This window comes from Macrobrachium nipponense, chromosome 42 (assembly GCF_015104395.2).
Source record: "Macrobrachium nipponense isolate FS-2020 chromosome 42, ASM1510439v2, whole genome shotgun sequence".
Classification (NCBI taxonomy): Eukaryota; Metazoa; Arthropoda; class Malacostraca; order Decapoda; family Palaemonidae; genus Macrobrachium; species Macrobrachium nipponense.
Genome location: NC_061103.1, coordinates 935,842 through 963,315, shown reverse-complemented (window position 1 = coordinate 963,315; position 27,474 = coordinate 935,842). Strand labels below are relative to the sequence as shown.

The window sequence follows — 27,474 nt, the reverse complement described above, 5'->3', positions numbered from 1 at the left end:
GAAATACACATCTCTCACTCCTCAGTGGAATGGCCGAGAATCGAACCCGCGACCACCGAGGTGAGATGCAAACACCAAACCAACCACGCCACTGAGGCGCTCACAGGTAAAGTTGTAAAATCCCTTCATTGGTTCTTTCAAGAAATTCCTTTTAATTCAAAGTGGTTATGTAGGACTCCCAAGATTTTAACATTTTTCTTCTAGATAAAAGGGAGATTTCTTTTACATTACAGTTAGACCTCTTCACATATCGTCAATCTATGTTTTCGATTGATACAAAATTTATGAATGGATATTCTGTGAAGAACAGATATAAAAGAAACACCAACATAAAAAAAAAAACAATTATTATCGATCACGCTATTTCCTCATTGACATACTCTCAGGTTAATGAGCGCGCAGATCATTAATTGATATGTAAATTTTTTTTCATTCAAATCCAGTAGCCTCAGCACACATGCGCACACAAGTTTTATATGGATAATATATATATATATATATATATATATATATATATATATATCTATATATATATATCTATATATATATTATATATATATATTTATATATATATTATATAATATATATATATATATATGTGTGTGTGTGTGTGTGTGTGTGTGTATGTGTGTGTGTTTATAGCTTTCCCCCAAAGGGTCCTGATGGATGGTTTTACCAATGCTGTTCCCAGCAGTAATTATGGAACGACCCTGGCAGAGCTCCATCCTTGGATGCGATTTCCAGGTACTAGGCTACATGAGGACCTTGTAAGCTTACTTCAGCACTGCAGAACGCACAAAGTTAAACTAAGCTGAACACTCGCCATGGGCGCCCGCACATAGGGGCAAGAGGGGCCCCTTGCATTCCCCCCCCCCACCCCCAACCCCCACCCATGAAATCCTGGAGAAAATTTATATACGAGTATACCTACATCACTTTGTTTTACTTCCATTGTACAATATATCCTTCCAGTTTAAGTAAATTAAAGGTATCATTATGTATTGTATAATATTTGTATTCAGTATATAACTGCACTGTTCTTTCCAGAAATATTTGAATTCAGCTAAATAATATATGGAACTATTGAAAAATAGTCGATGTAACATTGCATGTTTTCTTTATCGCATCTTGCTTCACTTAAATTATTGGCATCGCAGTTCCACTGCATATATATATATATATATATATATATATATATATATATATATATATATATATATATATATATAATTTGCCCCCTGACCTTGTGTCAGCAAGGGCTTGGGGGTGAATCTTGCTGCTTGTGAGGTGGCTATTTATTCCTGCATCAGTCATGTTCCGGATTTTGAGGGAGATTACTCTCCGTAGAACTTACACTGATCTGCGTTTTCACCCACTCGATTCATACACGTAATCGCAGGCGTGCAGGTGCGCACGCATATCCGGGCCACATGAATTATTTGGTGAGTCACTCCACTTCTCGACACATATGTGTGAGTTGTTTTGCCCACATGTGTTCTAATAATAAGGTTTGTGTAGACTTTGCGTCTGAACGGCCGGAGACAATTGCCTCTGCAATGTTGCCATGCCCGTTGGAAGTTTTCACCCGTGAGCTTCGGCACTTCTCCCTCCAGTTTTGTCTGGCAACACTTCCGTATCGGCCTGCCCCGAGAGTCCATTGGGGAACGAGGCTTCAGTCGTGCGCTGAAAGTACAGAAGTTCAGATCACCAGCCAGTGTTACTCTCTCTTCTCGTGGTTTTATCACAAAGTTCAAGTGAAGTTTGTGCATTAGTAAAGCTGACTCGTTTAATAACATCTCATTTTTAGGCTCTTTGGTTTATTATTGAAAGCTCGTGTATTGACAGGTAGGTGCACTTATTTTGCTTTATCGCTTTTTCATGACTTGACTGCATGTTGCTAAATGCTACGATATTCCATGTCTTTAAATGTGTTCACTGTATCAGGAATATAATAATGATAATTATTATTGATATTATTATTGTGGTTGTTACTCTTGGTGAGTTTTCTGACACCAAAGAATATTTTGGTTAACTTTTAATCCGATGGTCAAAAGGCGGTGTTTAGTAACCAGAAAACCTGTTAGAATTCCAACGAGAACAGTGGACTTCGGACACGTTCCTTTAAACATTTTTTTGTCTCGGCTTTTCTATCAATGAATTTAGCACTTTTTAGTTACACGCCAATCAGGGGCGTTAGGCGGATTTGAGACAGAGGCAACTGCTCCCCCCAAAAATGCTAGCTGGGAGGTTAGCACCTCCAGCCACCCTCTCCAGCAGGATACGGCCTACAGTCGGAAAACTAGTTATGTATACGCACATATACACGTGTATATATATATATATATATATATATATATATATATATATATATATATATCTACACACAATATGCATGTGTGTGCCCAATCACGTAATTATCAAAATACCAGAAACAGCAAAGATTGATGAAAAGGGAAATAAAATAATCCAGTCTATATATTCACATACACACACATATATATATATATATATATATATATATATATATATATATATATATATATATATACATATTCATATATATTATATATGTGCGTCCAGAGAGGTTACTTGGGTTAGGACGTTCATAGATGCGGTACGAACGTCCTTAGGATCGGATGATTGTTGCTTAAACGTCCTTTTCAATGGTGCGAGCTCAGTAGTTAGCAGACCGAATTTGATGCCATGTATCTGTCCAATTACCGTAAGTACACAAGCTTGTTGCACAAGTAATTAGAAAGAAAAATCATTGGGGAGAAAATGAGGCCGCTGAAGAGTTCCGTTGGAATGAGAAAATCCCCTTTGCTTCCAATCACCAAAGAGACAAAGTTGTCCTTTCCTTCCCAAAGTCTAACAAAAGATCCCTAGCTACTGGTTCAAACTCCAGTAACCGATTAACGATTCCTCTAAAACAAGGTTATATTTAAAACCATACACACAGACACTCACATTATATACAAGTATATATATATATATATATATATATATATATATATATATATATATATATATATCTATATAGGATCCCCTGAAGAAAAGGGACCCCAACACACGCTGGGGTCGCTCTTCTTCAGGTGGAAAATATTGGGGTCGCTTTTCGTATGGTGAGGAATTAACAGGGGTTAGAGTAAGGATGTGGCGAAACGGCGCTTCGCGCCTTATCCGCATATTTAAAGATTCTTGGCAAGCTCGGTATGTTCTGGCAAGAGGTAATGTTGCGCTGCGCGCGCTAGCCACAGGGGTTACAGTAGGTTTGATTATTTTTGTACTGAAATTGCAAGACAATATGCTTTTAATTAACTATTGATTGTTTGTCTAAATTTGTGTTTTAACAAATGTTAATAAAGTAGTTTTAAATGAATATAGATCTATATTTTTTTCTCCTTTTTTCTATAATATTATGAGCTAAAGTGGGTCACCTGAAGATTGGAGACACCAACAAGCAGGGGTCGCTTTTCTTCAGGAGAGGTATTAGGGGTCGCTAATCTTCATGTGATCATATATATATATATATATATATATATATATATAATATATGTGTGTGTGTGTATGTGTGTGTGTGTGTGTAATCTGTGTGTTGAGGTGCCAGATTTCTTCACAAATTTGTTCCCCTAATTCCTTGTATATTGGGGTCTCTCTGTTGAAAGTGAACGAAAATGTCGGGACAGATGAATTTCAGTAGGTAGCCTCTGCTGCCCCGACGACAATGAAGTCGCAATATATGCGTCTGCCGATGATTGAGGCACTGAAGTCATACCCATGGACGCTTCATTCAAGCCTTTCTGAACATGAAAAACATCAAACTCAGTATTATGGGCATACACACACGTCAGTCTATCTATTAGTCTATCTTACACACACACACGCTGTAATATATATATATATATATATATTATATATATATATATGTGTGTGTGTGTGTGTATTGTATTTTGTAATATTCACACACACACACCCACACACCATATATATATATATATATATATATATATATATAATATATATATATATATATATACACATTATAACGAATTCCACTCATTCTGAAGAACTTTCATAAGTCCGAGATGGAACCAGAGTCTTTTCAATTGATAATTTCCACAATAGATGGTTATACAGTGGAATAAAATAATAAGAAAGGCTTAACAATCTATTTTCACCACTTTAAATATACACAAAAGCCATTATCACCAGATCAGAATAAATATGTATTGCCACCACCACTGGATAATGAAATCAACCAAAATAAGCCGTAACAACTCCGACGTAAGTTTTTCCAAGGATGAAAAAACAGAATTGAAACCGAAGTAAAAGCACCGTTACCAAGAGATGGCGTTAGAAGTAAAGTAATTTCACTATTACCAACAGATGGCGTTCAGAGTTGGTAATATACATAAACTTTTACCGTAAATGAAATTGGTTGGTTTTTGACATATTCCTCCCCTTTTGAGAGTGAAATTACGTGAAAAAGAAAATATACAAATCCTAAATCTCAGAGCTGAACAAGGAATTATAAAACCGAGTTTAAAGATAAGTACATATGAGTATACATAAAACTGCGATGACAAAATAAGTAGCAAAGAGTACAAACAAATCAAGTTTATTTAGAAGTTGACGGCTCTTGAATGACTGATGTAGCTGGAAGTGGAGGTAGGCGTGACAGTGCATCGGCAACATTATTGTTCGATCCTGGAATCTTTCGAACTTCAATATTGAAGGACGAAAGTATGTACGACCACCTTAGTAGCTTTCGGTTGTTGAACTTCGCTCGATGCAGGAAACTGAGAAGCATGTGATCTGATTAACTACTACTTTCTCAATGCCTTCCAAGTAGAGACGAAAGTACAGCACCGAATCTACAATGCTATATAGTTCTTTCTCCACAGTTGCCCATCGGAGCTGTGCGCCTTTGAAGAGCCCTGAATGGTAAGCAATCGGTAACAGCCGCTCCAGCAGAGGCAGTGAGATTGTAACCTCACTGAATAATTCCTGTAATAATGCTCCTCCAAAGCTCATGTAGCTTGCATCAACCTGAAGGAAAAAAGGTTTTGTGAAGTCAGGAGCTTGCAGAAGTGGCTTAGAGATCATATATAGTTTCAATTGTTCAAAGGCCCTCTCATGTTTCTCAGTCCATTGAAAAGGCACTTTAGTCGAAGTAAGAGCAAAAAGTGGGGCCGTGATAACGGAGAAGTTTGGGCAAAACCTTGAATAATAAGAAACCATGCCCAAGAATGTTTCAAGCTCTTTTCTGTTCCCTGGCACTACATATTCTTTAATGGCACTCATGTTTACATCCTTTGGAATTATAGTGCCTATAACATGACCAAGGTACATCACCTGACCTTTTCCAAAAGAGCTTTTAGCAAGATTGATTGTCAAGTTGGCCTCCTTCAGTCTCTCGAAAAGTAAAGCTAGTCTTTGTAGATGTTCTTCCAAAGTGTCCGTTGCTGCAACAATGTCATCAAGATACACGTACACCTTTGGAAGACCCCTGATGACCTCTTGCATGGTTCTCTGAAAGGTTGCTGGTGTATTCGAAAGGCCAAAGGGTAAAACAAGATGTTCATAAAGACCAAAAGGGGTGATAAAAGCTGAAGTTTCTTTAGCCCTTTGAGTTAACCTAATCTGATAGTAACCTTTCAATAAGTCTATCCGAGTCAAATTCTGGGCAAAGGATGAGCATCTTTTACGGTCTTTAAATTGAGTTTCCTGTAGTCAGTACACAAACGATAAGTATTGTTAGGTTTCTTTACCAGAATACATGGATATAATAGACTCTGTTAGCAATGCAAATTATTTGACTCAGATAGACTTATTGAAAGGTTACTATCAGATTAGGTTAACTGACGTATAACCATCTATTGTGGAAATTATCAAATGAAAAGACACTGGTTCCATCTCGGAGTTATGAAAGTTCTTCAGAATTAGTGGAATTGGTTGGGTTTTGACAACACACACACACACACACACACATATATATATAATATATATATATATATATATATATAGATATATATATATAGACACAAAGAGGAGAGCACGACCTGTGAGACACATTGTACATTTATACTTATATGCCTGTTGTCACCTCGGCCTCGAATTCGATTCTCGGGCATTCTACCGATGGGTTAGAGATGTGTATTTATGGTGACAGATGTTCACTCTCGACGTGGTTCGGAAGTCACGTAAAGCCGTTGGTCCCGTTGCTGAATAACCATACTGGTTCCATGCAACGTAAAATCACCATGCAATCAAACAATCACCCGAGTGAGTGTTGACTGCTAACTCGGAACGGATCTATTTTGTTTCTACTTTCATTCCTTTTGTTCCTTCATCTTTCGCATCGTTTATGTTTCAGCTTTAGTACTTTGCCAGGCAGGACGCGGTTCGGACGTTGGTTTAAAATGTAAAATGTGCATTGCCTCCTTTTGTTTCGATGCTCGCGACTTTTCTCCGCTTTATTTTATCTTGCTTCACCATAAACGTTGTATATTGTACGACAACGTTTCCAGTTTTATAGTAAAATGTTCTTCCCGACACTGTGACACACAAACACGTGTGTGAGAGGGGGCGTAGGTGAGTGTGTGTGTTTGCATTTGTTTGAGCGTATTTGCGGAAGGAGTATTAATATGCCCTGTTTTTTATTTCACGTTTTTAGATCTTTCATAAACGCAGTCGATCTAAACTGGTCTTGAAGGCCTGTACAAACAGACGGTGCAGTTGGGGGAGAGGCTTCGGGTAATTTGTTTGCACAAGTGTCGCAAGGATCGCTAATTATGGATGGAAACGTCATTTATGGCTCACACGGAAGACGCAGAGCAAAAAGACGGGTAGACAGACACAACTTTGGACAGACAGACGGACTTACGGAAAGCGAAGGGAAGGGAGTCAGCCTGAGAATAAGTGTTCTTGGACTTGTTTCCTCATTTTCCTGTCGACTTTCTCTCACGAGATTCTGTTTTGAGGTCTGACCTTTGTCCTTCTTTTGGGTGATTTTGTGTCTAAGACTGATATTATGTCGGTGCCACTATTCATGACTTGTGGGTCTTCTTCTTATGTCTTCCTTATTCATTTCTTGCGCTGACTTTTTAATATTTATTTTGGAAGCTGAATCCTTTAATCGTCTGTTACCCTAAGCTTGGTCACTGACCTCGACAGTTAGAGTCTACCCTGACCATCTCCTACTCTGCCTCGTTTACTATTCGTCTCCACTCTGGCTCATTTGCTCTGTTCCTCAGTGTGACAAACTGGGCCATTTTCAATAACAGTCATAAAGAACGGGGCCACTTAATCCTCCAGATCTGTTTTTCCTAATTTTATGACTGTTGTCGAGGAGGCTTCAGTTCCTCGAACTGACAAATCTTCACCATATTTATTGAGCACCTCAGTGGCGTGGTTGGTTTGGTGTTTGCTTCTCACCTCGGTGGTCGCGGGTTCGATTCTCGGCCATTCCATTGAGGAGTGAGAGATGTGTATTTCTGGTGATAGAAGTTCACTCTCGACGTGGATCGGAAGTCACGTAAAGCCGTTGGTCCCGTTGCTGAATAACCACTGGTTCCATGCAACGTAAAAACACCATACAAACAAACCATATTTATTGTACTGTGATGCTCAAATCTCATGCGACATGACTCAATAGGATTTCGTTCGAAATTCACTAACTGGCAACCTAGCATGCTCGATATTTATCTATTATTTCAATGCGGAAACACGATTATTGCATATAGTAAGGATTATTTTTCATAAGAGTGAAATCTGTCATATATTTCAAAACTGTAAGAAAATGTCACGTGTAGCCAAATTTCATAAAAAAAAAAACTTTCGAAACATTTTCAAAACTTGCGTTCACACATAGGTGAAGCATTTGACCAAAATGAAGTCGTCATCAAGCACCAGTTCAAATGTTGAATAAATAAGAAAAAAAAAACTAAAAAAAACTGTAGTACATGAATAATACTTACAAAGCAAGCATAAAATTTGAAATAGTCCTGTTTGATTGCTTTTACACCTTAATGCTGAAAAAAAATGTGAATATGTATATGCAAAAGTAGAATGCGCCCACCGTTATCAACGTGAGGGGAGCGTGTGTGACATATCATTAGTGTCGGTGCAACAACAACCACCCGGTGTAACATAAGTATGTAGGTCTACACTGAGTAGCGACAATGAAATTATGTTGAAAACACTTTATATGTGTTAGAGGAATAGTTGGATTTTTATACATAATTATTTTTTATAATTCTTAAATATTACAAAAATGATGGCATATAGCAAATATTCGCACATGCATTATTCTTTTGTCAAACCCAAGATATTGTTCCTAGGCCTATGAGTCAGATTTCTTACAGTCACATCTCTCTATTAACAATTTCTGCCCAGAGAAAGGAAATGAGGTTATCTATACATTCTTGCACTTCAAGTTACCTTACGAAAGAATAAATTATACACCAAAAGCGAGCAGAAGGACTTAAGAAAATACTATTTTAAGCCAGTTGAAAAACAAGTGTTCCATACGATTAATAGCCATCTTCTCCATATAATCAAAATCATCATCATCTTTTATTCCTCAAAGAACAGGTAATCTTTACATATAAAAACATTAATAACAGATTACATTTCAGAAGGATTAGAATATTTTTTTAGGCCTATAAATTATTTTGCAACATACAGGCAGCTTAAACACAGCCTAAAACTTCAACATTCAAAGAAAACTGGTTGTAATTCATATTCCTATCGTATTCCTCAAAGAACAGGTAGTCTCTACAAATAAATTCATTAGTAACAGAGTACATCTCAGAAGGCTTAGATTATTTCTTTAGGCCTATGAAACATTTTGCAACATACAGGCAGCTTATGTGACCGCAGAGGACATGATGGTGGATTAAATTAAAAGCGATCACTACATAAATGAGTCACTTTAATGGAGAATGTGGGAGATACAGCAGTACAGAGTACCTTCGGTTACACTACTTTACAAATATATAGTACATCAAGGTAATCAAAAACAAAAAATACATATCTATCAAAGGTCATTGTTACAAAACCATTAATGACACAAATTTAAATAAATCAACTTTGTTTTAGTTACTGGTTTTGTAAACATATCGGCTTTATTTTCACTTGAGGGGACATACACTAAATCAACATTTCCATTCATAACTTCATTGCGGATAAAATGATAGCGTATGTCTATATGTTTAGACCTTTGATGGTAAACAGGGTTCTTAGCAAGTTTAATTGCCCCTTGGTTATCAACAAATAATATGATGGGTTTGACTTTAACATTAGTCATATCAGTTAACAACAGCTGCAAAAATTTTGCTTCTTGGATAGCAAAAGTCAATGAAACATACTCAGCTTCACAAGAACTTAAAGCTACATTGCTTTGTTTCTTACTCTTCCAAGAAATAAGAGCACTATCAGCATTCATTTGGTAACAATAACCTGAAATACTTTTACGATCTTCAGAACTACCCCAGTCTGAGTCGCAGTAACCAGAAATCTCAATAGTATCATAAGACTTCTTAAAAACAAGGCAATGTTGTTTAGTACCTTTAAGAAATTTTAGAACATATTTACACATAGCCAAATGACTTTGAGTTGGCCTAGCCATATACTGTGAAAGTTTAGACACAACAACAAAACTTAAATCAGGCCTAGTACAAGTCATGATATATATCAAGCTTCCAACAATGTTTCTGTAAAGAGTACTATCAACTAGTTCAGGACTTTCCTCAAAAGTACACTTATTAACACTTAGATCACACGGAATTGACTTTGGGTTGCATTCATCCATTTTGAACTTCCTCAAAACTTTCTCAATGAACTTACTCTGGTTCATTTTTATACAATCTCCATCAAAAACAAACTCAATACCCAAAAACCATGAAAGTTTCCCTAAATCTATCATCTCAAATCTATGACATAATACACGTTTAGTGTCAAACAGAGCTTTCTCATTACTACTGGCAATGATCATATCATCAACCCAAACCAAAATAATTACATGAAAATTGTCTTTTATTGACATACACACAATGATCACTTAATGACTGCTCAAAATGATTTTGAATTAAGAAATCATGGACCATATTATTCCAATTTCTGCCTGATTGCTTTAAACCATACAGAGATTTATTCAGTTTCCAAACCAATTGTTCATTATTACTACCTGTTTCATTGTAACCTTCAGGCTGTTGAACAAATATTTCACAATCAATATCAGAATTAAGATAGGCAGTTTTAGAATCCATACAATGCACAATTAAATCATGTTGTACTGCCAATTGCATAAGCATTCTAATTGAGGTCATACGCACAGTAGGAGAAAAAGTATCAGTATAATCAACACCTTCAATTTGAGAATACCCTTTTGCAACATAGCGAGCTTTATATTGCTCTTCACCATTTATCCCTTCTTTAATGGCATATACCCATCGTCCACCTACAATACAACGGTTGTTTGGTAAACTACACAATTCATAAGTATTGTTATCTCTTAAAGATTGAATTTCATCATCCATTGCAGCTTTCCATTTGTGAGCCACATGTGAATTTAATGCCGCTCTATAGCTTTCAGGAATTTCAGTTACTTTACAACAATAATGAACAGAATAGCCCAGTAAATCAACATTATCAGGATCAACACATTCTTCAAGATATTTTGGAGCAGTTCGCTCCCTACTTGGATAACGGACTCACCTTCCCTTTCAGTTTCAGTCAAATCTCCATTAATTTCACTATGCTCATCTTCAACAAGGATAGGTTTAGAAACAGGATCACTTTGATTATCATTAACAGTTGTTTTCTTTTCATTGCAAATGACATTCTCATTATCAGAATCCGATTCACTATCTTCTGATTCACCATCTTCCTTTAGACATTGGGATTTATCAAAATGAATTTTATCAGTAAAATGTACTAACCTAACCTTTCTCAAACTGTCAGTTCCTGGATAATATACAAGATAAGCAGGACTGTATGAATCATAGCCAACAAATATTCCTTTTTCACATCTTGGGTCAAGCTTAGCTTTCTTTTCTACATAAGCATAACACAGGGAACCAAAAATATGCATATTTTCAAGTTTAGGCTTCTTAGACATTAACACTTCATATGGGGTTTTATCTAGTCTAGAATTGTAGCATCTATTCCTTATATAAGCAGCTGCCCTAACAGCATAATTCCACATGAATTTTGGTAGCTTTGCTTCAATTAAGAGACATCTAGCCATTTCAAACAATGTACGCCACATTCTCTCAGCAGTACCATTTTGGTGTGGTGAATTTGGTGAAGAAAATTCTTGTTTAATCTTATTACTTACGAGAAATTCTTTAAATTCTGAAGAAGTAAATTCTCCTCCATTATCACACCTTAATCTTTTAACAACACCATAAGAACTAGTATCAACAAGGAATTTCTTAGTAGCATTAAGTGCATCAGTTTTCTGTTTCAAGAAATAAACAAAAACAGATCCTGAATAATCATCTACAAAAACAATACAATATTTATATTTTTCCCTTGATTCGATACTCATTGATCCAGCAAGATCACAATGTACAAATTCCATTTTACTCTTTGCTCTCTCATCTGGTAATCTGTTCCTAGATAAATGCATTTTACCTTCATGACAAGTTATGCAATCAAAATTACTTTTGTCACTAATTTTCATACCTTCAGCTTTATCTTCTAACTTCAAAATGTCTTTAACATTGCAGTGTCCCAAAACCTTATGCCACTCCTCTAGTGAACGAGATTTACATGAGCTTACATTATTTAGATAATACAGCTTACCTTTCTTATTTATTTCAAAAGACACACCATTTGGGCTTATCAACTCAGAATGATTAGGATTAAAGCTTACTGTAGCTCCTTTACTAACAGCTGATTGTACAGAAAATATATTCTGCTTAAAAGTAGGAATATACAAGGCATTATCAAGAACATTTTGTTTTATACCATTTGTTTCAAAAAGTACAATTTTAGCTTTTCCTTTACCTTTAACAATATTCTTGCATCTTGCACCATCTGCAAGTTCAACCATATGTTTTGATTCATCAAAGTCTTCATCAAAACACTTAAACTTGGATTTATCAGTAATGATGTGGGTAGTAGCACCACAATCAACAAGAGCATTACATACATCTGTAGATATGTTATCAACAGAGCAACTTATTTTGAAACAACATTCTTCATCATTATAATTATTAGTGGATCTAGGCTTACAAACATTCACAGTTGCACTAGAAAATCTAGTATAGCCTTTCCTATTAGCCTTTCTACATTCATCAAAATTGCGTGTAATGGTTTTGCATTCTTTGCACCACTTACCTCTGTCTTTCTTCAACTTACACTCGAAAGACTTATGTCCAGGCTTACCACATGAATAACATCTTACTGATGAGCCACTGGCAGACCCACCACACTGAAAATCAGGATTCTTATAATTCACCGTAAGGACGTTCTCACTCCTCACATTAGACCTATGTGCCTCTCGACTCCTCAGGCTTTCTTCATAACTCCGTAGCAGAGACTTGAATTCCAGAAACGTAGGCTCACTATCCTTCTGCATAACAACAGTATTAAATGGAGTAAATTCCTCTGGAAGACCCTTCAACACCATAGCAATAAGAAGGCTGTCGCTGATCGTCTCACCAGCTGACTTTACGAAGTAGAGGCTGCTCCGCTGGAAGAAAATAATCCGTCACACATTCTTTCCCTCTCATTTTCAGTGACGTCAGCTCCGTGTAGAGGGAGATGATTCTTGGTTTCCCAGTACCTTGGTAATGGTCCCGTAGAATCTCTAATGCCTTTCTTCCATCGTTGACTGCATCTCTCATTATTAATTGGAGGCTCTTATCATCTAGAACTTGAACGATCTCGGCAAAAATGTCAACATTTTAGCAATGAATTCCGCTGAAGTTCAATCTTCACTTTCGTCTAGGATTAGTTTTCGAAGTCTCAGATGGGCTAGAAATTTTATCTCCCACATTTCATATTTCTCCTCATCACCATCAAAATACAACTTCCTCTTGCTTGAGCTGGGCCCATAACCTGTGACCGCAGAGGACATGATGGTGGATTAAATTAAAAGCGATAACTACATAAATGAGTCACTTTAATGGAGAATGTGGGAGATACAGCAGTACAGAGTATTTACGTATATCATAACACAAGAATTATGGGTAAAAACAAGTGACTGCACCCAAGCGTATAATCAACATTACCAATGCATCATAAATAAAAGTTTAATATTCTAACAGCTTAAACACAGCATACTCAACGTTCAAAGAAAACTGGTTGTAATTCGAATTCCTACTTTGAAAATGCTGTCATGACTGTTGAGCTCATTAGGTCTACTGTTACAGTGCTGCAGACGTAGTTATGTTGACCAGCCCGAGGAGCATATTAAGTGTGCTTTCATTGATGGCACCACTAACCTTATCACACCGCACTTTGAACTAAAAAACTTTTTAAAAAATCAGTCCAAATCACACAGATTACGAATCATACCAATGAATAAAAGGGATCATATTTATAAGGAAAATAGGGCTAGCTGTGAATACGCAAACTTGTCGACATGTATGACATTAGAAAAAAAAGTTTAACACTACTTGACAACGTCACGTTGAGTCTGAGAATATGGACGATCCAAAAAGAATCATGTCGCATGAGATTTGAGCACCACTGTACGTCTTTGTTTCACAGTGTTACCTACCATCATTAGGTATTTTGTTTCCATTTCCATCCTTCACCTTGCTATTTGTCATCATCATAAATAACCATAGCCTGTTTCGCAGCCATAATCCTACATCTGGTCGAATTCTTTCTCGTAACAGGTCAACCAGCAGGGTATGACCTTGACATACCAGTGACCCTAGCGACTGCCGCCATCTTACGGTTTACGGTTGCTCGCGAAACGAATAGCTATAGTTCTCTTGGCGCAGACAGCTCCCGAAATCCGTTTCGGTCACTTCCTCTGCTCGCTCCATCTGCAGTGGAGCCGAGTTCCCCACCTGTTTTTTTTTTTTTTTTTTTCTCATCTGTCCATCCGCCTATGGTGGTCGCGCATGGTAACACTGCGTCCCCGGCTTTAAATAATATCCTATTTCGAATATTAACGGTGTAATTCGCATACAGTAAATTATTAAAACACTTTTCAATTGCAAATGTACACCAAGATATCCTTTTATTTACCTAATACTTACACATAGCGTAAGTATTTAAAGCCCGGGACCCAGTGTTACCATGCGCGACCACCACAGGCGGATGGACAGATGAAAAAAAACAGTTATAGTATTAACGGCTTCGAAGAGGCCGCAGAAGGGTGGTGAGCAGCAGCATCATCAGCAGTGTGTCGAACACCACGCCGATCACTATGACCAGGACCTAGACTAAGACATCGTCTCCTTGATTTCCGTTTAGCCCCCGTAACCTTACTTTCACTCACTTGTGCGCCTGTCTTTCTCCTCTTCTGAACATTTTCAAAATATTTTAATAGTTGCTGAGGTTTCTCCTCACTCTGTCCAGACTGCTTTGTATCACCTGCAAGTATTACAGTCGCATTCCATTCACGACCAATTTTCATAGCCAATAGCTTGACTCCCAAATCTCGACTACTATTATCTGTGTTCTGACTTCTCCCATCACTCCATCCACGAAGACATAAAGCCATGGGGGCATAACACACACCGGGGTCACACCCACCGGAGCACCAGACATTCCCAGAACCTCCCGCTTGACCAGTGATTCAGTCTTAACTAAGGCTTTTTGAAAGTCCACTGTATATCACACACAACAAGCGCTTGATCCATTCACCCTCTTTCTTGTCTAAAACCAATTTCTCCATCGAAATTCCGTCATCTGTTTTACTTCCTTAATCAGAATCATATCATAAGCCTTCCCTTCTATTCTGGGTGACGTTGCGTTACTATCATATTTATTGCTTTCCCTTTCATCTTTGCCTTAATACAAGATAACAATTATTCCTCTCACCTCTTCCTGTGGAACCTCACCCACATCCAGATATATCTGACACTCCCAGGTCAGCCACTCTACTATCACACCATCATTAGGACTGTAGTACTGCAGTTGCATTTCTCTCACTCGTAATCCAGCCATTTCACGCTTTCTCTCTGGTCTTCACCTTCTCCCTCCTTTTGACCTCAACCAACATTCTCAGCCGTAAGATAACCCCTTCCACTCTTGCATCACTCAGTCTTCTCTCTCGTAGTAGCCATCTTGCTTGGTGAGACGTACCCGCGTGAAGTCAGATTAATCAACAGATATCACAAGTTTAACATACGACTAGAATTTGAGAAATATCTAGAAGTGTTCGTGAACTATCGGTGATAAGATTAGTGTGAAAATAGTAGGATAAAGCGTCTTCTAAGTTAGTTTATCAAGTGTAATACTATAAATCAGAACAAGATGGCAGTAAATTCCAACTGCGGGAAGAGGTGGCGTAATTTGGCGTGTTTAGCAGATTCGCAATACGATGAGGTAGCAGGAAGGGAACTGGCATTTCTCATCTATGAAATCAGCAACAGTCCTAACCAAAAAGATACAAAAGCATTCATAGATATATTAGAAGGATATAATCCTTCAAACTGGAACAAATCTAATGAAAACATCTTGAAAATAATTGAAGAAGTTCCAAATAAAATCCAAGTGGTCAAGAGACTCATAAAGAAAATATACATAAACCAACATATTCCGACAAAGAAAATGAATAAGGTGAATCTTGTGAATATCCTAATTGATGCATTAGGAAAAAGAATGCCAAAAGCATGTAAACTGTGTAAGGTTTGGTATAGCATAGTCAATCCACAAAACCTAATCAGAAAATGTGCTGCATGCAACATTCCGACCCATCCACAGTGTGCTGAGGTAATACAAGATTTGAGAAAAGATACAAGAATTTTATTTTTTGTTCAACATGTCTATCATGGATTAGACAATGTTATTAAATCAAGATTGAATGTACAAATAGTTGAGGATGAAGAAGAAGAGGAAGAGGAAGAAGAAGAAGAAAAGAAGAAGAGGAAAACGGAAGAGAAGTAAACAAAAATGAAATGACAGAAAAAAATAAGGAAAACAAAGAACAAGATAAAAGTATGGATGCAGAGATACTCATTGATACCACATATGAGGCAATAAAGCAGCATACCTACGAAGAAATAAATTACGATATGACAACAGAAAAGCAAATCCCGAAGAGGCTCTACCCAGATCTACAATCAAGACGGGAAAGAGGAAAAAAATAGACAAGAAAAGACAAAATCTGCAACCTTTTGAAAAGAGGGAATTGCAGATTTGGAGAAAGATGTTACTACAAACATCCTAAGATATGTCAAAACTATGAAATATATGGTAAATGTGCATACTTAGATGGATATGGGGATGATTGCAGAGATCTGCATCCAAAAATATGTAAAAACCTAAAAGAAGGAAAAGGATGTAAGTTCGACAAAAAATGCAAATATATGCACCCTGTAGCCATGAATCATAATCAAATAAATAACCAACCAAGTAATAAAATCCAAAATAAGAAAGAAACAAATAAAGAGAGAAATCAAGAATATCAGGTAAAAGAGAAAAGCAAACCACCAATGAGATATGCAGAGGTGTCAGCAAAAAATTTCAAAGCATCAGCTCCGAAATTCTACTCAAGAGATAATAACTGTATTTATTAGGCAAGAGGATATTTGCAGAAACGGAGAAAATTGCAGATTCAGACACAAAATGAATAATTATGATGAAGGAAGATCAAATATTATGGAAAAGTTGGATTTTTTAATGTCAGAATTTCTGGAAATGAAAAAAAGAACAACATACCAGAACAGGAAAGAGACATGGGAAAATCCTTCATTACTACCATTATTAAATGAAGGAGAAAACACGCAAACCATCATAGTGATGAATGCGCAGGGTTTAGTTACGAGTAACTCAAAAAGAAAAATAGAGTACTTAGAAGAACTAACCCAAAATGAAAAGAAAATAGATATAATGAATATAAGTGAAACCTGGTATTCCCAAGAGACTGGGAATGATGATCAAATAAAAGGGTTCCAAACTTATAGATCAGATAGAAAAAATAGGAATCAAGGGGGAACCGCAATATATGGGAAAGACAAAAAACAAGGAAAAATATATGAGAAATATAGTAACTCAGAATGTGAACTAATAGCGGTAGAATTTGAATCTGAAAAAATTGATGAACATAGTAATATATAGACCTCCTAATACTAAAGAGTTTGACTTAATAATTGAAAAATTGGATGATATATGTAGAAATCACAAGGACTGGACTATTCTCCTATCTGGTGACTTCAACTTTCCTTCGTAGAATGGAAAGAACGAATAGGAGATTGTGGTTGTACTTATACATATAAAAAAGAGAGTAATAGTAGTGCAGAAGATAAGAGGCAATTTGAAAAGCTATTAGATATGCTACTAGATACAACATTCAACAAATAAATCACCTGCCAACAAGAAAGGGAAAATACTTTAGACCTAGTAGTTTGTGAACGAGATGAATTATGTTAAAGAAATAATAGTTTATAATGCGAGTATTTCAGACCATAATGTCATAGAATTAACAGTTCATTCCAAAGCAAGTGAAAATAGAGATAAGCAAGAAATGAAAAAGTGGGAAGGATATGGAAAATACAACTTCTACAGTAAAAATATAAAATGGTCAGAAATTAATGAAGAATTAAACAAAGATTGGGATAACATTTTTCGTAAGTGATGACATAAGGGTAAATACGGAGATATATATATATTGGAGAAAATAGTGGAAAAATATATACCGAAGAAGAAAAGTAAACATCATTCATGCATACCAAGAGACAGAAGGATCGTTGTTCCAGAAAATCAGAAAGTGGAAAAAAGGTCTTGCAAAAAAAAAAAAATGCATGGAAAGTTATAGAAATAAAAAGTAAGATAGAAAATGCAGAACAAAAGATTATACAATCAAAAGAAAATGAAAAACGGGACTTGGAAGAAAAAACCCTATTAAATATCAAGCAAAACCCCAAAACTATTATACTCATATGCGACGAAGATGAATAAAAGAAGAATAGAAATAGGCCCTCTGAGAATTGAAGGGAGATTAACGAATGAAAAAAAGGAAATTTGCAACATACTGGCAGAACGATATAAGAGAGAATTCACCCCTAGAATAGATAATGGAGATAATGATATAGAAGTAAGGGAAGAAAATAGTGAATATTTAGCTGACATAGAAATTAATGAAGCTGATATTGTGCAGGCAATTAATGAAATTAAAAATGGAGCTGCTGCAGGGCCTGATGGAGTCCCTGCTATTTTGTTAAAGAAAGTAGTTCATTCTATCGCAAAGCCACTTGCAATATTATTAAGACAAAGTGTAGATACAGGCAAGATTTATGATGAGCACAAATTAGCATATATCACCCCTACTTTCAAAAGTGGATCAAGACTAGAGGCAAGTAATTATAGGCCTGTGAGTCTAACATCACATATTATGAAAGTGTATGAAAGGGTAATGAAGAAAAATATTATGAAACATTTAATAAAAAATAATTTGTTTAATATAGGACAACACGGTTTCGTACCCGGAAAAGGTACACAAACCCAACTGTTAGTCCACCGTGAGAACATATTCAAAAATATGAAAAGCGGAAATGAAACAGATGTGGTTTATCTAGACTTTGCAAAAAGCTTTTGACAAAGTAGACCATAATATATTAGCAAAGAAAATTAGAAAACGCAATATCGTAGATAAAGTAGGAAGATGGTTAAAAGAATTTTTACACAACAGAAAACAGATAGTTATTGCAAACGATGAGAAATCGGATGAAACCAAGGTAATATCCGGTGTGCCACAAGGTACGGTGCTAGCTGCAATATTGTTTGTTATTATGATTGAAGACATAGACAGTAATGTTAAGGATTCGGTAGTGAGTAGTTTCGCTGATGACACAAGAATAAGTAGAGAAATTACTTGTGATGAAGATAGGAACGCTCTACAAAGAGACCTTAACAAAGTATATGATTGGGCAGAGGTAAATAGGATGGTATTTAACTCTGATAAATTTGAATCAATAAATTATGGAGACAGAGAAGGAAAGCTATATGCATATAGGGGACCTAATAATGAGACAATCACAAATAAGGAAGCAGTTAAAGACCTTGGTGTGATGATGAATAGGAACATGTTATGCAATGATCAAATAGCAATTCTGTTGGCAAAATGTAAAAGCAAAAAATGGGAATGTTGTTACGGCACTTCAAAACAAGAAAAGCTGAACACATGATTATGCTTTATAAAACATATGTTCGTAGTCCACTTGAATATTGCAATATGATATGGTACCCACACTATCAAAAGGATATTGCACAAATAGAGAGTGTACAAAGGTCCTTTACAGCTAGAATAGAAGAAGTTAAGGACCTAGACTACTGGGAAAGACTACATCCTTAAAATTATATAGTTCAAGAAAGGAGAAGAAGAACGCTACATGATAATTCAGGCATGGAAACAGATAGAAAGGAATAACAGAAAATATCATGGAACTAAAAATATCAGAAAGAGCAAGCAGAGGTAGATTAATAGTGCCCAAAACTATACCAGGAAAAATAAGGAAAGCACACAGGACATTAATCCACTACGCACCAGCATCGATAATGCAGCGTCTATTCAATGCGTTGCCAGCTCATCTGAGGAATATATCAGGAGTGAGCGTAGATGTGTTTAAGAATAAGCTCGACAAATATCTAAACTGCATCCCAGACCATCCAAGATTGGAAGATGCAAAATATACCGGAAGATGTACTAGCAACTCTCTGGTAGACATTAGAGGCGCCTCACACTGAGGGACCTGGGGCAACCCGAACGAACTGTAAGGTCTGTAAGGTAAGGTAAGGTCACATTCAACAGGTAAGCAAACTACTGTCTCTTTGACCCAGAATTGCATTCACTTCATCTTTTATTCAGACCACTTTTTAATTCTGTGAGCATCTACTTTCAGGAATGAACAACTTCTTGGTCACCTTCCCCTCCTGTCTTCTTCTTGACTTGCCTTCTTTTTCTCTCTGGCTTTCCTCATAACATCTCTGTCTTTCCTGTGGTATGCTACACATGATCCTCTTTTCTGCCCTGCAACTGTAGCTCAAATGTTCGTCTTGTTTCCTTCGCTAGATCTTTTACTTTCTCGTCCCATCTTGATCCTCTCCCGTACCCACAAACCTCCGTGATGTCCCTATGACCCCTACTTTTTCAACCTTTGCGTCTTGAACACAGACCGTTCACCCATTTTCTCATATTGTCTTCTCAGTTCTTTCTTCTCCTACTCACTCGTCGTCTTCATTACAGTTATGGCGTCCTTTTCGCCCTTCCTACTAACTCGTATGTCTTCCAGTTTGCCTTAACCAGCTTGCTTTTCCATTGACCCTTTATGTAACAAAATCCATTTCGGTATGTTCAGATTTACGCTTAATCAGATAGTGTATTTTATGCATAATAGTACCCGTGCTCGCAATGTGCGTGAATGTTAGTTCCGACATTTAACACGACGGTTGCACCCTAGCGTTTTCGTCCGCGCGGTTTGCAAAGACAATGACAGAACATAGCTGCGGATATGTTAACCGCCGCGGGCCGAGTTTCCCCTTGCAACCGCGCGGTTCGGAACGCACTTATTTACACATAGTCTAATTGCTTCGACACCGACATTTTCTTTGATGAAGCTGAAAAATGTCCAACCATGTGGGACATAAGATCAAATTGATTATGACAAAATAGTAACGTAAACGTGTTGGGAGGAACTACTTGATATGATCTGCAATTCTGATAAAAACAAAGGAAATATCATAGTCAAGTTATCTACACTTTTTTTATTGAATTCATGAGTTTATACCCTCCACATTATACCAGTTTACCCTGCAGTTCAACTCTACCATCGTGAAAGAAATATACTGCAAGACAGGTTTACCAGCGATGTTGAAATTGCATATCTTTGTACTTATAGTCATCGCTTGCCCTTGCAAAATCAAGCAAAATGCTACACGGTTGTCCTGTATTCTCAACAAAAAACATACTAAAAGTGATAGATCTTTAGAATATACGATCTTTAGAATATACGTCATTATATATATATATATATATATATATATATATATATATATATATATATTTATTTATGTATTTATTTTTTGCTTGCATCAGGATCGAATCTAGGTCTTTCAATTGAAAGACCTGTGTTCGATCCTGATGTGTCAGAAATTTATTTCTGTTCCGCGCGTAATTGCGAGTTGATTACACACACACACACACAAAATATATATTATATATATATATATATATATATATATATATATATATATATATATATATTTCAGAATGACCATAAAATAATTTGACAATTGACTTAGCCTGAGTGAATATGATGGTTCATCGAATGACATAATGCAGAGCGTATTCATTTATATGTAATTACGAGTACACATATACATATAATGTATATAATATATATGTATATATAGATATATGTTTATGTATACATTTATGTCGTGAAAAAATAAGTGCACCATTTTCTCTCGACTTGAATCCGCCGTCCCGAGGCTGAAACAAAGATGAAGAGAGCTGCGTCAGGGGCGATGGTCCCGGTCTCACTGTTTACCGAAACGACCCTGGATGTGTTCGTTTTATGATTGTAAACTTGTTTAATTACTGTGTTAACAGATAAAACGTAATTTTTGTCTGGCCCAAATATTTAGTTAATTTATATCCCATCTAATTATTAACGCCTCAGATAAGAGGGTGGACAGGTGGGACAGGAAGATGTCATAATCTTTAAATTTGGCATTACCATGGAGGAACATTGGACTAAAGAAGTTTGGATGTTCTTTAGTAATGCGCTCGACGGCTGGATATTTATACACTGTTGCTGTGACAGGCTCTCCAAGATTGAAGGTTCTGTACCGAGAACATTCCTAGAAGGTTTCACAGCAAAAACGTTCGATGTCTGCAATTTGTTGTTAGGTGTACATTATGACAGAAGGCATGTGAGTGCACTAAATTATCTATTTGCTGAATATGATCAGCAAAGTTATTAGAATGACCACCAGGCCGCTCTCTCTTTTTCATTCGGTACTTCACATTGTGTATTTGCTGCGTGTTAGTTGGAGCACTGAAAGGATTGCTTTCCAGGATCAGTTAGGTATATACCGAACTGGCTGGTCTGTTTTAACTGCTTCTCCAATGTATTCTAAGACAGTCCCTGGAGTTCGCACGTAATCGACACCACAGTCCTTTGAATTCCCGTGTGCTGGCCGACTGTTTGTAGGAAAAGTTCCTAAATATTCAACAACAATGTAGGGCTGAATTGCCGAGTTCGGATTCAGACATTTTGCATTATTTATTTATTTATTTATTTATTTATTTATTTATTTATTTATTTATTTATTTATTTATTTATTTATTTTTATTTATTTATTTATTTATCAAAACAGTTAATAATTAGGTCGGCAAAGAATTAACTAAAGATTTGGGCCAGACAAAAATAGTTTTATCTGTTAATCCACAGTAATTAAACAAGTTTACAATTATAAAACAAACTTATCTATAGCCGTTTCGGTCGTTTCCGTAAATAGTGAGACCTCGATGGACCTTCTTCTCATGTATGATGTATCTATGTATGCTTTTGAATCTGCTTTTGACAGAGACGTGGGGACTTCTTTCATATTGCATTTTGTCGTGTCATTTTCATTGAAACTCCTACATGAACTAATGATTGAGTGGAACTGTAATTCGAAGGTGCCTATAGCTGGCTATCGTCGACAGCGCCACCCGCGAAATGGCTCGTCCTTCCTTTGCAAAGCAATCCGAGAGGCAAGCAACTCATCATGCATTGTAACTTGTGTACTTGGTTCAATATTGCTTCGTGTTTTTTTTGTTTTTTTATAAATAGTTTTTGTTAACTAAGCTGTGTTAAGATGAGTATCGTTCACCCGGCTTGTGGTTCTTTTTTGGTGATTTTTCTATCATTTAGTGTTTGAGCCGGTAGCGGACTCCTTAAGGATCATGTGGTCGTTAATTGAGAACTAGAACAGCGTTTGTGTGAGCGCATCCTATTTTTCTATGGAATGGAAGTAATCATGATATGTATATATATATATATATATATAATATATATATATTATATATATATTGTATGTGTGTGTGTATGTATTTGTAATACTATATTGATAAAATTTGTCACCGTCTTCACTCGTCCTACGATTAGGAACCAACTTCTATGCTATGGGCTAGGCCATCTTGCCAATAACATCAGGCCAACCAGTAAAAACCTAGTTGCGAGGGTATATTTCGCAACAATATATATGTGTGTATACATATATATGTGTATATACATATATTATAGATGTGTGTGTATACATATATAAGTATGCAAATTAATTCTTCTATTAAAACAGGACACGTCTGGTTTAAAGCTAACGTGGATAATTTACAAGGGATCACACAGATATTAGGCCACCCTGACCCTTTTATCTTCACATTGGGGAAATCTTTAATTAACATTCAGCAGAAACCAGTTTCTAAAGACATAGGAGTCTATGGAATCCTTTGTGGGGATTGTGATAAGTCATAATATGGATTCACAGGAAAATCTCTCTCGGAGAGATTAACTCAACATCAGTGCTCAATTAGCTATGGACAACATAGTGCGGCAATTTTCCATCATATAAATAACACAAACCCTACCATGAAATGGAATTCATCCCAATTTTTATACAAAAGCAGCTGTCAATATAAATGTCAGATAGTAGATCTTCACTGATAAAACAACAAGATAATAAGATCAATCTTTTGAATGGAGCATGGGACTCTGACCATGTAGACAATATCTTCCTTAAGGCAACGATGAAGCGGATTAAGACAATTGACAGCACCAATGTCGGCTTAGAGGTGACCCCAGGCGTCACTCAAGAGCATATCTCCCACTATTTATATTTTGCCAATGTAACTTCTTCTGTAATTCACTACTTGAAAAGGACAGGAGTCAGTCCACCGAAATGTAAGCTTTAGCTTTAAACCAGAGTGTTTTAATGCCCTTTTTTAATGGTCCTTTTTATATCTTTAGATTTACATATATATATTGATATATATATATATATATATTTATATAACTATAAATATATCATATATTATATAGGTTATATATACATGTACATACACATATATTATATATAATATATACATTATGTGTGTGTATGTGTGGATGTGTACTCATAGTTACATAGAAATGAATCTGTCTGCATTATGTTTCTCGATGAATTATTAATCTTATTCATTCTGAAATAAACGAAGAATCTGGGCTCATATTCTCTCAGTTTTGGATGCAGTCTTTTGAGCATAACGTAAGCATGTTATTTCCTCAACTTCCATTCTGTTACTGAATGAACCGCTTGGATAACCGCCATAATATGTAGCTACGTTCACCAGTGTTTGCATCCGCGCGGACGCCGCCAAGGTTTCCGCCTCATGTGAACGGGGCCTTATGTGGCTTAATCCTTCGTCTTTGGGGATCCCATTGCGTGCAATAATTGCATATCCTAACTCTCTCTCTCTCTCTCTCTCTCTCTCTCTCTCTCTCTCTCTCTCTCTCATACACACACACTAGTTATAAATGCTCCTTAAAAGTGATAAATATGAGTCCCAATGACTTATTATTATTATTATTATTATTATTATTATTATTATTATTATTATTATTATCCCATGAAGTCTTCTTCAGAATCGACAACTTCCACCTGAGTGCAGAGGCGCAATAATATCGGAGAATGAAAAGATAGTAAGAAACTGTTCCGGTCAAAGACGAGAGACAGACAAGGCGTCCGTCTCTTAATGAACACGAAATCCGCAGCTCGTGTTCCTCTTTTGTCCGCTGACGTCACACTTTTAGGGTGGCGCAATAAATAGGTCGCTGTATTCATGAAACATACTTTGCTGGAGAATGATTGATCAACTTTTGCCGGAGGCGTCTTTGAAGAGCGAACTTTTAATGAGAGGGGATTGCTATTATAAGGGAAAAAAAGTCGGCTATTGTTTTCAGTTTACAATGTAATAGCCAGTTTATGTCCCAACATCAAAGGTATATGACTTTTACCCTCTCGCTGGTGTTTTCTTTTCGGTTATTTATATTATTTCTTTCTGTCTATTTTAGATCTTCAGTTGCAGAGCAAATTTGGTCGCAATGGTTTCGATTCAATCATGGCTGGGTTCTTAATAGAGCTTTCGCCTTCCGAAAAGAGAGAAGTGTCCCGTCGCCCAGAAAACTAGACTGATTTGCTTTCTTGTGTGGCTCCCCCAAGGATGACGACGCTCTGCCAAGGACGCTCACTGAAACACGTCTTCTGTATCGTAGTTTTCTTCTGAATCAACAAGAATCGAAATAAAAAACCCTGAATGTAAAGTTAGAAGTAAAAAAAAAAGAAAGAAAAAAAGATAACCATGATTATAAACTTTAAATACGCGAAGCTGACTTTAACGATTCTCGGTAAAGTGGCCATTACAATGACTCAGACAAAGGGCGGTGCAAATGCGCCAGACTGCACGGAAAAGAGGAAGGAGCCGCCTGCAGTACAAAAGAGCGAAGGCTTCCCAAAGGCTGAATGATGCATTCATGAAGAGGCGATTCCTCCTCCCTTCGGGAAGAAGGAGGCCTCGAAGGTCATCGTCAAAACACATGACGTCATCGAATCGAATAATCTATATTTGCTTTTTCTGGCCGATCTTCCTTCTTCTATGTAGAAGAAGAAGAAGAAAACGAAGCTGAGCTCCCACAAAATGATCATAAATCAAGGACATCGTTAATGCTGACAACATGTTGTGGGCTTTTGTTGGTTGAAAAAACGGATAAAATGTTTTTGCTGTTTCTATTATGGGGGTGGTGGTGGTGTGATCGGTATCCTCAATTCACAAACTAGGAGACTCAGGTCTAAATCTTGAGCAAGACCCAGATCTGTGAATGAGTACGGTTTGTTAAAACCCATTTTGTCTCTGGATTAAGTAGTGAATTGTGTCATTAGCAAAAATTTATAACACTAACTACCTCATCCTGAGATATCGGCTTAGAATCGGGAAGATGACAAACTCACACTATGTATGTATATACATATATTATATGCATATCAGTATAATTTTTGGCTTAATATATATATATATATACATATATTATATGCATATAGTAATATTTCTATAATATATATATATATATATATATATGTGTGTGTGTGTGTGTGTGTGTATATATATATATATATATTATATATATATATATATATATATATATATATATATATGCTTAAAAATCACAGTAGATGCTCGTGACTTCATTAAATAGCGAACACCACAGGACAATGATAGGCAGAAATCCAAGCACTTTCATCTTTCCTAAGACATTGTCAAGGAACGAATAAAATACCGTTAGAAAGAAAGTTACCAGGAAAACAAAAGGATCAAGAATACCAGATGGTTCATTGTAAAAAAAAGGGTAAAAATCAAAGAGATAATCAAGGATTATTATCGGATATCACACGGTCACAAACTTAAACATGGATTTAACCATAAGAGAAAGTAAAATGCAGTAATACAAGTCCACAAATATGTACAAAACTAAATTCATTAATTTTGTTGCTTATATTTATCTACAACTTTTTCATTATGAAGGCACCGAGTTTAAATAAACCAAGACTTAAATTTAGAACATTTCCATTATTTGTCTTGATGAAACAAGATTCAGTGATATTCCTTTTAACTGTGTCATTACATGGGATTAAGGCTCTTGCTTGACTCCAGTTAATAGGATGATCTAAATCTCTCATATGTACGAATAATGCATTTGATATTTGCCTAGTTTTTACTGAATATTAGTGTTGTATGAGACGTTGTGAAAGAGATTTACCGGTTTGTCCGTAATAGACTTTATCACACTTTTTGCAAGGAATTTCATATATTCAGCCTGGAAGATCTTTAGAAGAATTTTTTATTACTAAACTCTTGACATTAATATTACTGAAAACAACATTTATGTTAAAAAGCTTTAAAATTCTAGGAATTTCTAAAAACCTTTCATCATAGGGTAATTTTAGAATGTTATGCTTACTAAATTCAAGTTTGTCATTAGTTAGATAAAATGATGTTCTAGCCTTTTTTCCATGCCACATATACAAAAGTCCGTGGGTATTTAAGTTTCAAGGCAATATCATAAATATTTTTAATCTCTGTGTTAATAAACTGCGGGCTACAGACACATAAAGCCCTTAGGAACATCCCAGAAAAAACAGAGAATTTGTCATTTTGATGGTGGTTGGAGTAGTAATGAACAAAAGAGGTAATGTTAGTTGATTTTCGAAAGACTGAAAAGGTGAAATTTCTATCATTTCTATGGACAGCTACATCAAGAGAATAAA

At 36.2% G+C, this 27,474-nt stretch overlaps 1 protein-coding gene across 1 annotated transcript in view; it reads left to right on the top strand.

Annotated features, from left to right (window-relative positions):
- The first annotated feature begins 1,680 nt into the window (after nt 1-1,680).
- The window catches only part of LOC135213230 (neurogenic locus notch homolog protein 3-like), a 99,092-nt gene continuing 73,298 nt past the window's right edge, over nt 1,681-27,474 (top strand). The window contains exon 1 of the mRNA XM_064247209.1: nt 1,681-1,845. The gene's annotated coding sequence lies outside the window, so the exon portion shown is untranslated. The remainder of the gene's footprint in view (nt 1,846-27,474) is intronic.